The following is a 6,024-nucleotide window of genomic DNA, read 5'->3' on the forward strand; positions in this document are numbered from 1 at the left end:
ATGACACCCTTTTAGATACCTGAAAACTGCTATCATGTCCCCTCTCACTCTTCTCTTTTCCAAACTAAACAAACCCAATTCTTTCAGCCTTCCTTCATAGGTCATGTTGTCAAGACCTTTAATCATGCGTTCCTACAGCTCCTAGCACAGTGGAACCCCAGTCTTGGTTGGGGACTCTGATATTACCCTGGATTTGAAGGGTGTGTGTACCCCAGAATGTGATTAAGCCAATTGCAACCATATTATGTGCATTCAGCCACCATGAATTAATAAAATAGAACACCACATAGTTAAGGGTTAAATGAGAAGCAGGCTCTTAGAGGCAAGATCAAAATCTAGCAGGCAGTTTCTGCTAATCAGAATGGAGGAGGGGAAGGAAAGTAAATAAATGAGACTGAAGAAGATAAGTGGATGGAAGACTTTGAGTCTAAGTGCCTCTGATATTAGAAGTTTATTGAAAGTTAGGAAAAGTGAGGATCCAGTAGGGGTCATTATGACCTAAAAGTGTTTTGTAGAAGATAGTTATAAAAAAAACTAGCTAATACAGTGTACTTTGAAGCAGTCCTCTGAAGCCATCTTGAGATACGTTTTTACTCACAGCTTTTCTCCCCAGCGGGTGAGCAACTGGCCACTGTGTACCTGCTGTTAACTACTCGATACTGTTCCAGAGTTTAGGTAAATATCTGGGATGTTCTAAACTTATTGCTTATGTCTGTGTGTGCTTAAATCTAATAAAATGCAGTGTTAGACAAGAGCATGCTTACTTGCATTAATCCTTGATCAGACAGAGTTGCTGTGTTTCCACTGATTTATTCCTGACACTCTCTGGAGTGAAATAATTAAGTTACGACTGCTGGGGGTTCTGAAAACCCAGGGCAACACTACGTGCTAATTTGTGAAGATGAGTGATCACACATCAAGATATTGCCTGCCTAAGGGTCAGAGATTTTGAAGAGCTGTGTGTTTTTTCCACACAGTTTCTGGACTTCCTCCCAGGTGTCATTCTTTTATTAATACAGAGTGCTCTCGTTTTGCTGGGGTGAGGGCTGTTTTAGTAACATTCCAGGAGCCACAAAGACCATGCCCCGTTTGTAAATACTGGAAGCAGCCTGCCTTTGCTGTTTGCTTGTCATTAATACAGAAGCACGGGCTACAAAGACTACAGACTCGAGTGTACAATTCTTCAGCTTGTTCCAGGTGGCCGTCTGCTTGGCTCAAGTTTGAGTATTGCATTGATGTTTGAGTCTCTCTGCAGGCGAAACCTCTGTTGCGAAGAGGAAGGCAGCTATGTGCCCCAGTGCAGAACTCCGTGGGCTGCAGCTACAACTTGGAGGTTGGGCGTTGGCAGCCTTCCTGCCAATGGCATCAGATTCCGAACGTCTATGAGGAGAATAGGTTTAAACATCTTTGGCCTGGTCTACACTATGACTTTAATTCGGATTTAGCAGCGTTAAATCGAATTAACCCTGCACCCGTCCACACAACGAAGCCATTTATTTCGAAATAAAGGGCTCTTAAAATCGATTTTTGTACTCCACCCCGACAAGCGGAGTAGCGCCAAAATCGATATTGTCATTTCGAATTAGGGTTAGTGTGGCCGCAATTCGATGGTATTGGCCTCCGGGAGCTATCCCACAGTGCACCATTGTGACCGCTCTGGACAGCAATCTGAACTCGGATGCACTGGCCAGGTAGACAGGAAAAGCCCTGCGAACATTTGAATTTCATTTCCTGTTTGCCCAGCGTGGAGAGCACAGGTGACCACAGATAGCTCATCAGCACAGGTAACCATGCAGGCCGATAATCGAAAAAGAGCACCAGCATGGACCGTACGGGAGGTACTGGATCTGATCGCTATATGGGGAGAGGATTCAGTGCTAGCAGAACTTCGTTCGAAAAGACGAAATGCCAAAACTTTTGAAAAAATCTCCAAGGGCATGATGGAGAGAGGCCACAATAGGGACTCAGATCAGTGCTGTGTGAAAGTCAAGGAGCTCAGACAAGCCTATCAAAAAACAAAGGAGGCAAACGGTCGCTCTGGGTCAGAGCCGTGGACATGCCGCTTCTATGCCGAGCTGCATGCAGTTCTAGGGGGGGCCTCCACCACTACCCCACCTCTGACCGTGGATTCCGAGGTGGGGGTAATCTCATCAGCTACACCTGAGGATTCTGCGGACGGGGAAGGAGGAGGAGGAGGAGGAGGACGAGCTTACGGAGAGCACACAGCACTCCGTTCTCCCCAACAGCCAGGATCTTTTTCTCAGCCTGACTGAAGTACCCTCCCAAGCCAGTATCCAAGACCATGAACCAATGGAAGGGACTTCAGGTGAGTTTACCATTTAAAATATAAAACTTGTTTTAAAAGCAAGCGTTTTTTAATGATTACTTTGCCCTGAGGACTTGGGATGCATTCGCGGCCAGTACAGCTACTGGAAAAGTCTGTTAACGTGTCTGGGGATGGAGCGGAAATCCTCCAGGGACATCTCCATGAAGCTCTCCTGGAGGTACTCCAAAAGCCTTGCCACAAGGTTTCTGGGCAGTGCAGCCTTATTCCATCCTCCATGGTAGGACACTTGACCACGCCATGCTAGTAGCAAGTAATCTGGTATCATTGCATGACAAAGCCTGGCAGCGTATGGTCCCAGTGTTTGCTGGCATTCAAGCAACATCCGTTCTTTATCTCGCTGTGTAATCCTCAGGAGAGTGATATCGCTCATGGTAACCTGATTGAAATACGGGAATTTAATTAAGGGGACAGAGGTGGCCATTCCTACTGGGCTGTTTGCCTGTGGCTGAAAAGAAATCCGTCCCTGCAGTTAGCCAAGCGTGGGGGGGCGGGAATTGGCCCTGAGCTTTTTGCGTTTGGCTAGCAGGGATCTTCCCTGTTACCAGCCACGCAGTGGGGGGAGGGGTACAGCAATCATCCCAGATAGTTCATGGCGGGAGGGAGGGTGGGGGGTTAGTTTGGTTTCTGCTGCTGAAGGTTAACAGGAAAACTGCAGCAGTCAACGGGCTTTGCTTGGTATGTGGGAAAGGAGGGCGCAGAAGCCGAAAGACAATGGCTTACCATGGCCGCATGCAAGCTGAATTCTGAATCTGCATCTGTGATCTCTAACACCAAAGCCACAGGCACTCAATATTAAGATGGAAAATGCGACCTTGTACTGAAATCACGTGCTATGTAATGTGAATAGTGTTGTTCACCATGAAAGAGTATAAGCATTGTTCTGTAAAATGTATCATTTTAAAAACTTCTCTCCTTTTTTTCAACCCTCCCTCCAGCAGCTGCAAATTTTTCAAGCCTCCCTCCTCCGTCCCGAAGGCTATCTCAGATAAGGCGGCGGAGAAAGAAGACGCAAGATGAGATGTTCTCGGAAATAATGGAATGCACCCGCAATGAAAGAGCTCATTTGAATGAGTGGAAGGACACAGTATCTAAATATAGGAAAGATGCCAGTGAACATGAGGTCATGAGGGACGCTCGAGATGAGAGGTGGCAGGCTGCAACGCTGGGGCTGCTGCGTGATCAAACGGACATGCTCCGGCGTCTGGTGGAGCTTCAGGAACGGCAGCAGGAGAACAGACTGCCGCTGCAGCCGCTGTATAACCTCCCTCCCCATGTTCCATATCCTCCTCACCCAGACATGTAAGAACGCGGGGGAAGGGGGGGGGCGAGGAGGCTCCGTGCACCCTCCCACTCCACCCCAGTGGACAGCCCAACCAAAAGGCTGTCATTATATTGAATTTTTTCAGTGGCCTTTTACTTCCCTTCTATCCTCCTCCCAAACCTCACCCAGATTACCTTGTCGGTTCTCTCCCTATGTTTATAATCAATTAATAAAGAATACATGATTTTTAAATGATAGTGACTTTATTTCCTTTAAAAGCAAGCTGTGATTTAAGGGGGGAGGGTGGTTTGCTTACAGGGAATGAGTCAATTAAGGGGGCGGGTTTTCAACAAACAGAACTTTCACACCGTAGCCTGGCCAGTCATGAAACTGGTTTTCAAAGCTTCTCTGATGCGCAGCGCTTCCTGGTGTGATCTTCTAATCGCCCTGGTGTCTGGCTGTGCATAATCAGCAGCCAGGCGATTTGCCTCAGCCTCCCACCCCGCCATAAAGGTCTCCCCCTTACTCTCACAGAGATTGTGGAGCACACAGCAAGCAGCAATAACAATGGGGATATTGGTTTGGCTGAAGTCTGAGCGAGTCAGTAACGAGCGCCAGCGACCTTTTAAACGGCCAAATGCACATTCTACCACCATTCTGCACTTGCTCAGCCTGTAGTTGAACAGCTCCCGACTCCTGTCCAGGCTGCCTGTGTATGGCTTCATGAGCCATGGCATTAAGGGGTAGGCTGGGTCCCCAAGGATAACTATAGGCATTTCAACATCCCCAACAGTTATTTTCTGGTCCGGGAAGTAAGTCCCTTGCTGCAGCCGTTTAAACAGATTAGTGTTCCTGAAGACGCGAGCGTCTTGAACCCTTCCCGGCCAGCCCACGTTGATGTTGGTGAAACGTCCCTTGTGATCCACAAGTGCTTGCAGCACCATTGAAAAGTACCCCTTGCGGTTTATGTACTGGGTACCCTGGTGCTCCGGTGCCAAGATAGGGATATGGGTTCCATCTATCGCCCCACCACAATTAGGGAATCCCATTGCAGCAAAGCCATCCACTATGACCTGCACATTTCCCAGAGTCACTACCTTTCGTAGCAGCAGCTCAGTGATTGCTTTGGCAACTTGCATCACAGCAGCCCCCACAGTAGATTTGCCCACTCCAAATTGATTCCCGACTGACCAGTAGCTGTCTGGCGTTGCAAGCTTCCACAGGGCTATCGCCACTCGCTTCTCAACTGTGAGGGCTGCTCTCATCTTGGTATTCTGGCGCTTCAGGGCAGGGGAAAGCAAGTCACAAAGTTCCATGAAAGTGCCCTTACGCATGCGAAAGTTTTGCAGCCACTGGGAATCGTCCCACACCTGCAACACTATGCGGTCCCACCAGTCTGTGCTTGTTTCCCAGGCCCAGAATCGGCGTTCCACGGCTATAACCTGCCCCATTAACAGCATGATCTCCAAAGCACCGGGTCCCGCGGTTTGATAGAATTCCATGTCCATATCCTCATCACTCTCGCCGCTGCGCTGCCGTAGCCTACTCCTCGCCGCCTGGTTTTGCAGGTTCTGGTTCAGCATAAACTGCACGATAACGCGCGAGGTGTTTACAATGTTCATGACTGCTGTCTTGAGCGGAGCGGGCTCCATGCTTGCCGTGGTATGGCGTCTGCACTGTTCACCCAGGAAAAAGGCGTGAAACGGTTGTCTGCTGTTGCTTCCCTGGAGAGGGGGGAGGATATACCCAGAACCACCCGCGACAATGTTTTTGGCCCCATCAGGCATTGGGATCTCAACCCGGAATTCCAATGGGCGGAGGAGACTGCGGGAACTATGGGATAGCTATGGGATAGCTACCCACAGTGCAATGCTCCAGAAATCGACGCTAGCCCCGGTACATGGGCGCACACCACTGAATTAATGTGCTTAGTGTGGCCGCATACATTCGACTTTATACAATCTGTTTCCAAAATTCGAATTATATAAATTTGGATTAATCCCGTAGTGTAGACATACCCTTTGTCTACATTCTGCGTGTAGCTATGTTGGGTGTTGCAATAACAGCAGCAACAACAAAAACAACCCAATAATCTACATGCAACCATAAAAGGAAAAACTAAACTGGACACGAATTAAGTAATACTTTACTAATATAAGTGCCAAGTAATTCACTGAACAAATCATTCTCTCCCACATTATAAGGTTTGAATTATTGGTTGCTGCCTGTCCTAAAACTGCAAGAAAATCATGAGATGAGATCTGCACTCCTGCAAAAGAGAAGGGTCTGTTAAGGCCATGAAAGCTGTGTCAGGCACTTCGCATTCAGTGAAGTATATGTACAATTGTAAAGATCATGAGGAGCCATCATTTGTGATAAGCCATGCTAGCAGTTGTTAGAGGAATTTGCAAACAGG

The sequence above is a fragment of the Terrapene carolina genome, unplaced genomic scaffold (assembly GCF_002925995.2).
Source record: "Terrapene carolina triunguis isolate 2854851 unplaced genomic scaffold, T_m_triunguis-2.0 Scaffold58, whole genome shotgun sequence".
NCBI lineage: Eukaryota > Metazoa > Chordata > Testudines > Emydidae > Terrapene > Terrapene triunguis.